Genomic DNA, 10,246 nt, shown 5'->3' on the forward strand with positions numbered 1-10,246 from the left:
TGAAAAGCCCAAAGTTGGGATTGTTTTGGAACCTACCAAAACACAACATACCATCAGTGTTACTGTATATACACATTGGTCTCATTGATTCATCATTTATTTAGATTTCAGGTTATTTTTTGATGTGTTCAGGGTTTTTTTCCCTCTCAATTTAACTATAAGTCCTTTGAGGGCAAGAACTTTCTCTTTGCAGTTCTATAGTAGTGCACAGTGATACATCTTATATTTGGGATATTGCAGAGAATACAAGTGTCTTGTAATCACCGGAAACTCATTTAGTGGTCTGGAACTCTATGGATTATTAGTTGCTCTCCTGAAAGTCTATGTTTGCCTACACTGGCTTCTGGTTGAAATGCTTTGAGATACGTGTTTCTTCTTTGTATGGGCTAATAGTTATGATCTCTTTTATTTTTTAAATAAAACTACTGATAGAGAACTATCAGGTAGTTGCCAGAAGGGAATTAAGTGGGGATATGGGTGAAAGAGGTGGAGATTAAGAACACAGTTATCTTGGGGATCCCTGGGTGGCTCAGTGGTTTGGCGCCTGCCTTTGGCTCAGGGCGCGATCCTGGAGTCCCGGGATCGAGTCCCGCATCCGGCTCCCTGCGTGGAGTCGGCTTCTCCCTCTGCCTGTGTCTCTGCCTCTCTCTCTCTCTCTATGTCTATCATGAATGAATAAATAAGATCTTAAAAAAATACAGTTATCTTGATGAACAGCAAGCAATATCTCGAATTGTAGAATCACTATATTGTACACCCAAAACTAATATAACTGTATGTTAACTACTCTGGAATTAAAATTTTAAAAAAGGGAAGGAACAGTATAGGACTGCAAACACTTTATTTTGCTGAGTGAGAAATAAAAAAATAATAATCTATTTGGGAAAAGGATACTTTAATATTTAAAAAGAATGACAATGAGTGACAATGAATAAACGTGGTTTTATGAAAAAAATAACACTACTGAAATGCATTTATAAAAGGTTGTCTTTGTTTTTGAACTAAATGAGAGGTCTACTTGGGTTGAAAGTATTACTAACAGTCTTCAGCTAGTGAAGAAAGTTTTCATACTGAAGTTTATGCTTTAATATAAAGCAAGTTGCATTTCTCTGCTCATGTACCAATGATGTAGGATAATATAATACATCCTAATAATTAAGGAAAATGAGACCTAATTACCATAATTTTCACATTATAAAGAATATGTGATGTCCATACTTCTATTTTCACTTATAGCTCCTTTGAACTTACTTAAACCTTTGTAAGCATAATATTTAATGAATGTATTTGTTCAATGATAATTATTAAAACTGTACATTCTATGAATGGCTCAGTATTTTTTGTCTTAGATTTTATGTGAGTTGAGGGCCAGGGATAATACCTGTATAATTCACTAAGTTCATTATCAAGTGTGTGGGGAGTTTTGATAAGTGTTTTTAAATTAGCAATAATCGCACTTCGGATAAACCTCATTGGCTCTGATACTGCCACTGAGCAAAGCTGGTAACTGTTTTTGATGAAGATGCTACATTACCCAGAATGAGGGAAGGAGATGCCATTAAGGTATTTCAAAGGGAGACATTAAATAATTGTGGTGGAGAAAGAAGGTAATGATGGCTAGCTATGCATGAGAATAAAATGAGGTATGAGACAACAAAGAGGATAAGAAAATAACTCATATAAGGAACTGCATTGGACCAGTAAAGCATCTGAAAATCTGCTACTCGCATCAATGTCAAAACATCCAAAGTGAACAGGTGATCTGAGCATGCTGCTGACATCCATCTTCACACTCTCTTGGTCTATAAAGTACTTCTTTAGCTTCCTTGAACAAAGACACCACAGTGGGCTACACAAGGTGTAGCAAAGGAAAGGAAAGCTGTTCTGTTTCCTCTGCATGCATTACTCATTTTCTTCCTCTGAGTCTGTGTCTTAATTGCCTTGCCTGTCTTATTAGATTGAAAACCCACTGGGTTGGGACCATCGCTACTAAGGTGTGCAGCACTGAGCTTGGCAGGTGATCAGCACTCAATAAATGTCTATTGCTACCATAAACCAATGTATAAATCTCAGAAATAGGCATAATAATGGACCTGACAGATTAATGCCCAGGGCTATTTTTGTACAGCAGCATGGGCTAGCCAAATCAAAATCAGACATCTCAGATTCAATTCTTCTCAGTTTTGCATGTAATTCTCAGCCTTTCACTTTTTTGTCCTGTGACAGTTACGAAGAAATGAGTCAACTTTTCAACATAATTAAATTCAAAAGCATTCTTCCCTCCTTACCTTTTTGTTTGTTTGTTTCTCAAATGCTGTTGACCCATTATGTAGATGGCATTGCTTTTTTAAATTATTGATGGAGTGGTTTCAAATGCTGCAGCAGATGTTTTATATGGTATTTATACTCAATATTTCAAGTCCTTGTCTTTGTGGGGGATTTTCTCTAGGAGCAAGAAACTACTTAAGGAAACCATGTAACTGATACTCTAATGCATTCTCTCAGGTGACTAAGAAAGAGTTATTACTAACTTTAACACGTGAAGAAATTGAATGACTTAAGCATGATCCCTCAGAGAAGCAGTAGTAAAGCTCTGAGTAGAATTCCCCTGAAATAAGAGCTCTTCACAGAAAGATAGGGCTGTTTCTGGAGGTCATTGAAGCTTTTTGCAGCCATAACAAAATATGATAAGATTCAAATTCCTTGTCCTTACATGAACCAGCAGCTTTGTCTACCTGTGAGATAAGATTTTCCCCCCATCTTTGCAAAGCTCCACTATAGCTACAATCTACTATTGCTTTCCTTTTCTTAGTTAGATATTTTTATATTTCTATTCTTTGCCAGTGTGTAAAAAGTCACCCAAATTAGATCACCCAAATACATAACATGATCAGGAAATTATTGAAGAATTGCAATAAATTCTTTAATCACCCAACTTTTCTTTGTGGCAAGATGATTATAAGTAAAAAATCAATTAAATAATCTGTTCTCAGATCTATTTTTTTTTTATTTTTTATTGGTGTTCAATTTACTAACATACAGAATAACACCCAGTGCCCGTCACCCATTCACTCCCACCCCCCGCCCTCCTCCCCTTCTACCACCCCTAGTTCGTTTCCCAGAGTTAGCAGTCTTTACGTTCTGTCTCCCTTTCTGATATTTCCCACACATTTCTTCTCCCTTCCACTATTATTTATATTCCCCAAATGAATGAGAACATATAATGTTTGTCCTTCTCCGACTGACTTACTTCACTCAGCATAATACCCTCCAGTTCCATCCACGTTGAAGCAAATGGTGGGTATTTGTCATTTCTAATAGCTGAGTAATATTCCATTGTATACATAAACCACATCTTCTTTATCCATTCATCTAGTCTTTTTGAAGATAAGTATACAAACAAAACCAGGGTTGACCATATGACCCATCAAGGTTACTAAGAGAAAGCTGGGTATTGAGGGTATGGACTGAATGCATAATTAGATTGTATACTGACAAAAAAGGAAGAGTCTAGAGTTCAAATTTATGCTACATAAATCAAGAAGGATAAAAGAAGCAATTGTTTATATAAATTAAAGACAAAAATATGCCTTTGTCTTTATTATTAAGATATTTCAGTTGCTTCCAGAATATTGTCAGCAAATATGCCCACCCATATAGAACACTTTGTTAGGCACCTGAAACTTTTGGGTAGAATAGCAAAGACAAGGAAAATATTTTCATGTAAATATTATTTTACAAAATATATTTGCATAAAAATAAAATTTGGGTTCATCTCTTATTTTTTCAAAATAAATATTTCCAAGTGCTTATAGTGTATCAGGCAGCTAACTAGGCTTCATGTCTTAATTCTTATTCCTCTTAGTCTTCCTTTCTTTAAAGTAGGTCCATGCGTTCTGTTTGAAATATAGATGGATAACAAACAAGGTCTATAGATGTCTATAATAAATATGAAACCACACAGAAGGAAAAAAACAAAAAAAACCTCTGAAACTTGTCCAAAGAGATTTTGAAGTTTATGAGTTTGGGTGACGTGGAGAATGGTGGTACCATTAATGGAAAAAACCAACTGCCAAGTCAGGAGAATAAGTAACTTGTGAAAGGGCACTTAATGACTTCCGTTTTGACTGTGATGTGAATATGAGAGCATGGTAAAACATTCAGAAAGGAGTTAACCTGTCATTATTGTATAGAATAGGATCAGAATTTGATGGAAATACTAGTCATGAATGTCCAAATTCAGTCATCATCTGCAAAAATAAAGTTAATACATATTTGTCTATTTTGTTTTGTCTGTATAACCAACTGTAGCCGATTAAAGCTAGAAGTCGAAATACTCAATACATTTGGAGGAAGGAAAGGGGAATTTTTCCTTCTAGAAGCAAAATTGAAAGTGCCTCTCTACCATGTATTTGTCTATCTGACCTACTCTGTTCTCAGATCTGGAGTACTTTTCTTCCAAGACACATTAGAGCAGAAGCATGAGAAGAATTAGAGAGATACCTGTTTTCTTCAAAATTGTATTTATTTTGTAATATTTCTAAAGTTGGTGAAATCTATGCAAGGTCTTATTCAGAGGCACGGCAAGTCCTATGTTCATAAAAGAATGATTAAATCTTTGTAATTTGGCTTGCTAAAAGAGGTACTAAGCATAAGAAAAACCATATCAAACCAAAAAACCCTGCAAAATGTTTAGGCCATGGAACCACCATAATGTCAACATCTTTTTCCACTGGATCTAATGTCCCATCATGAAGATTGTGTTTTGATTTTTTCCAGTCCTTATCCAGCTGTCTCTGGACCTATCGAATCATGGGTCAGTTGGCACAACTTAGGGGTCATAAGACACAATGGATACACAGTGAGAGGTTGCCCCCCAATTCCATTAGCATATAATTTCTTTTATTTGTCCAATTTGCTTACAGAGGCATTAATCTATCCATAGGGGTCTCTCTACAAAGGCTTCATGGATTTTCTAAGATGAACACGTTAACCTAGCATCTTTAAATGAGAATTTTATAGCATGTAGTTCATGAGCTGTGCCATGCCATCAGGAAGACTTGAGTTCTCATCCAAATTATACCACTCCTTAACTATTTGGCTTAGACAAATCACTTAGCTCTTTGTAAGTTTCAGTACCCTCCTATATAAAAGCAAGAATACAAAGGTACAATGAGGTATGTTATTGGTATTAAATGAAATATGGAAAGATGACTTTGTTCCATCGGTGAACATGATAAATAGGAATAAATAGGATCTTATTATTGTTACAACTAACCTTTACTTGTGCAGGCAAAACATAAAGGCAGATTGGGAAATTGGTGCAAAAAAAAGGCTGGTAAAAAGAAGAGGTACAAATGATGAGAAATACAATGAATCCTTTAGTAGTTAGTCAGAGTTCCTGCATGAAGTTACTCCTTGGTTTCATCACTCTTTTTCTCTTTCCCTGATCAAGTCAGGTTCTGTCAGTAACTGAATTGCCTGCTCTCTTTTGGCTTGTGACCTTCAATAAGTCATTTTGGGCACATTTTTAATTTTTGAAATTACATAAATGAATCCAATGTTGTTTCTGGCTCTGGAATTTTAATTTGAATATGTTGTCCTCTTTGTAATCTTTCTGAAAATCAGTTATGAGAAGATTATCTGCTGCTCAATAATCTGAGCAGACTGTGGTGTACACTGAGTTCAAAAGATCCTCCAGCCTCCTTTTTTAGGCCTCTCTCCCTCCTCTGCTCCCACATATTCTTGTGTCCAGTCACTTCATTAAACCATGATGGTTTTATGGTAGGTATTTACACATGTTGCTTTTTAATCAACTTGGCAGTTCCTTGGATCTTTCAAGGATTCTGCTTTTTTGCTAAAAGCCTTATCTAATCCAATGAAATGAAATAAGTTGTTACTCCTCACTTCTTATCACCACTAGGCCTTTTATAGAGCCCCATTATTGCATTAATCATAGCATCTTGCAACTACATGTTAGCTTATTTATTTACTATGATATGGCATACATAAAGAACTTGAGTTGTAAGGGTTAAGAGGAGAGAAATGTTAAATGAAAAATGCCCACAAGTCAATTGATATCTGCTTTTCATTAATTGGCACTCAATAAATGTTTGATGACTTAATTACAGAGTTGACCTTTGAACAAGTTGGGTTTGAACTGTGAGAGTGCTTATATGCAGATGGTTTTCATAAATACTATATAGTACTGTTAAAAAATTTTCTCTTATGATTTTTAAAAAGATTTTATTTATTTATTCATAAGAGACACAGAGAGAGAGAGGCAAAGACATAGGCAAAGGGAGAAGCAAGCTCCCTGAAGGGAGCCCAACGTGGGACTTGATTCCTAGGACCCTGGGATCATGACCTGAGCCAAAGGCAGATGCTCAACCACTGAGCCACCCAGTCACTCCTCTTCCTTATGATGTTCTTAACATTTTCTTTTCTCTTGCTTTCTTCACTGTAGTAAAACACTATATAATAAAGATTACATCAAAATATGTGTTAATGTGTTATCAGTAAGGCTTCCAATCAACAGCGAGCTATTAGTAGTTAAATTTTCAGGGAGTCAAAAGCTATACGCAGATTTCACAGACACAGAGAGTTAGTGCCCCTTATCCTGAATCATTCAAAGGTCAACTGTATATCCTCAAATGCTTTGAAAGCTCCTTGATATTACCAATATCACAGATTTCCCTATTATACTCTTAGAATAGTTGCTTAATAACCATTTGTTAAATGTTTGGAGTAACTTGATTTTTTAAAACAAGATTTTCTATTTTAAACTTAATATTTCCAGAAGCATAGGCCTTTATATGTGGAGTCAGGGATGTCTAATGGGATGCTCTTCAGCTATCCTTGTTATGACCAAATAAAAACAGTTAACAGAGATTAAACATTTATCATATTCCAAGCATTTTGTCAAGGCTTATACCATTTAATTTTCACAACAAACCTATAATGTAGCTGCTATTTTCATTCTCATTGAATAGTGAAGGCATATAAACTTTATTTTTTTTTTATTTTATTTTTTTATTTATTTTATTTTTTTTTATTGGTGTTCAATTTACTAACATACAGAATAACCCCCAGTGCCCGTCACCCATTCACTCCCACCCCCCGCCCTCCTCCCCTTCCAACACCCCTAGTTCGTTTCCCAGAGTTAGCAGTCTTTACGTTCTGTCTCCCTTTCTGATATTTCCCACACATTTCTTCCCCCTTCCCTTATATTCCCTTTCACTATTATTTATATTCCCCAAATGAATGAGAACATATAATGTTTGTCCTTCTCCGACTGGCTTACTTCACTCAGCATAATACCCTCCAGTTCCATCCATGTTGAAGCAAATGGTGGGTATTTGTCATTTCTAATAGCTGAGTAATATTCCATTGTATACATAAACCACATCTTCTTTATCTATTCATCTTTCGTTGGACACCGAGGCTCCTTCCACAGTTTGGCTATCGTGGCCATTGCTGCTATAAACATCGGGGTGCAGGTGTCCCGGCGTTTCACTGCATCTGTATCTTTGGGGTAAATCCCCAGCAGTGCAATTGCTGGGTCGTAGGGCAGGTCTATTTTTAACTCTTTGAGGAACCTCCACAAGTTTTCCAGAGTGGCTGCACCAGTTCACATTCCCACCAACAGTGTAAGAGGGTTCCCTTTTCTCCACATCCTCTCCAACATTTGTTGTTTCCTGCCTTGTTAATTTTCCCCATTCTCACTGGTGTGAGGTGGTATCTCATTGTGGTTTTGATTTGTATTTCCCTGATGGCAAGTGATGCAGAGCATTTTCTCATGTGCATGTTGGCCATGTCTATGTCTTCCTCTGTGAGATTTCTGTTCATGTCTTTTGCCCATTTCATTATTGGATTGTTTGTTTCTTTGGTGTTGAGTTTAATAAGTTCTTTATAGATCTTGGAAACTAGCCCTTTATCTGATATGTCATTTGCAAATATCTTCTCCCATTCTGTAGGTTGTCTTTGAGTTTTGTTGACTGTATCCTTTGCTGTGCAAAAGCTTCTTATCTTGATTAAGTCCCAATAGTTCATTTTTGCTTTTGTTTCTTTTGCCTTCGTGGATGTATCTTGCAAGAAGTTACTATGGCCGAGTTCAAAAAGGGTGTTGCCTGTGTTCTTCTCTAGGATTTTGATGGAATCTTGTCTCACATTTAGATCTTTCATCCATTTTGAGTTTATCTTTGTGTATGGTGAAAGAGAGTGGTCTAGTTTCATTCTTCTGCATGTGGATGTCCAATTTTCCCAGCACCATTTATTGAAGAGACTGTCTTTCTTCCAATGGATAGTCTTTCCTCCTTTATCGAATATTAGTTGCCCATAAAGTTCAGAGTCCACTTCTGGATTCTCTATTCTGTTCCACTGATCTATGTGTCTGTTTTTGTGCCAGTACCACACTGTCTTGATGACCACAGCTTTGTAGTACAACCTGAAATCTGGCATTGTGATGCCCCCAGATATGGTTTTCTTTTTTAAAATTCCCCTGGCTATTCGGGGTCTTTTCTGATTCCACATAAATCTTAAAATAATTTGTTCTAACTCTCTGAAGAAAGTCCATGGTATTTTGATAGGGATTGCATTAAACGTGTATATTGCCCTGGGTAACATTGATATTTTCACAATATTAATTCTGCCAATCCATGAGCATGGAATATTTTTCCATCTCTTTGTGTCTTCCTCAATTTCTTTCAGAAGTGTTCTATAGTTTTGAGGGTACAGATCCTTTACATCTTTGGTTAGGTTTATTCCTAGGTATCTTATGCTTTTGGGTGCAATTGTAAATGGGATTGACTCCTTAATTTCTCTTTCTTCAGTCTCATTGTTAGTGTATAGAAATGCCACTGATTTCTGGGCATTGATTTTGTATCCTGCCACGCTACCGAATTGCTGTATGAGTTCTAGCAATCTTGGGGTGGAGACTTTTGGGTTTTCTATGTAGAGTATCATGTCATCGGCGAAGAGGGAGAGTTTGACTTCTTCTTTGCCAATTTGAATGCCTTTAATGTCTTTTTGTTGTCTGATTGCTGAGGCTAGGACTTCCAGTACTATGTTGAACAGCAGTGGTGAGAGTGGACATCCCTGTCTTGTTCCTGATCTTAGGGGAAAGGCTCCCAGTGCTTCCCCATTGAGAATGATATTTGCTGTGGGCTTTTCATAGATGGCTTTTAAGATGTCGAGGAATGTTCCCTCTATCCCTACACTCTGAAGAGTTTTGATCAGGAATGGATGCTGTATTTTGTCAAATGCTTTCTCTGCATCCAATGAGAGGATCATATGGTTCTTGGTTTTTCTCTTGCTGATATGATGAATCACATTGATTGTTTTACGGGTGTTGAACCAGCCTTGTGTCCCAGGGATAAATCCTACTTGGTCATGGTGAATAATTTTTTTAATGTACTGTTGGATCCTATTGGCCAGTATCTTGTTGAGAATTTTTGCATCCATGTTCATCAGGGATATTGGTCTGTAATTCTCCTTTTTGGTGGGGTCTTTGTCTGGTTTTGGAATTAAGGTGATGCTGGCCTCATAGAACGAATTTGGAAGTACTCCATCTCTTTCTATCTTTCCAAACAGCTTTAGGAGAATAGGTATGATTTCTTCTTTAAACGTTTGATAGAATTCCCCTGGGAAGCCATCTGGCCCTGGACTCTTTTGTCTTGGGAGGTTTTTGATGACTGCTTCAATTTCCTCCCTGGTTATTGGCCTGTTCAGGTTTTCTATTTCTTCCTGTTCCAGTTTTGGTAGTTTGTGGCTTTCCAGGAATGCGTCCATTTCTTCTAGATTGCCTAATTTATTGGCGTATAGCTGTTCATAATATGTTTTTAAAATCGTTTGTATTTCCTTGGTGTTGGTAGTGCATATAAACTTTAAATTGCTCAAAGTCACCCAGTAATTGGTGGAACTAAGATTTAAACTTAGAAAAATACCGGCACAGACTGTACTCTTAGCCACTGTGTTATATTGCCACTAAGGCAAGCAGGCTATAGTAACCTGAATAAGGAGAGCTCTCAACAGCTTTGTAGCCAGTCACCATTAATACCACACATTTCTTCAACACAGCCGAGAAATCCCTTCCTATATTTTATAGGTTATCTCCCACATTCTTAAATATGTTTATCCTAAAAAGGAGACTCCCAGAATTTAAGCAATATGTTTTGCATATGCAAATTGTCAAATGTTCTATCCAGCATTTTTAAATGATTTGCTTCAGTGTTTGTTGCTGTCTTTA

General features: G+C 36.6%; 1 pseudogene; it reads right to left on the bottom strand.

The window, feature by feature from the left end:
* Nucleotides 1–1,377: 1,377 nt before the first annotated feature.
* LOC144317954 (U4 spliceosomal RNA) lies at nucleotides 1,378–1,502 on the bottom strand (annotated as a pseudogene).
* Between the last annotated feature and the right edge of the window lie 8,744 nt (nucleotides 1,503–10,246).

Source organism: Canis aureus, chromosome 7, assembly GCF_053574225.1.
Source record: "Canis aureus isolate CA01 chromosome 7, VMU_Caureus_v.1.0, whole genome shotgun sequence".
Classification (NCBI taxonomy): domain Eukaryota; kingdom Metazoa; phylum Chordata; class Mammalia; order Carnivora; family Canidae; genus Canis; species Canis aureus.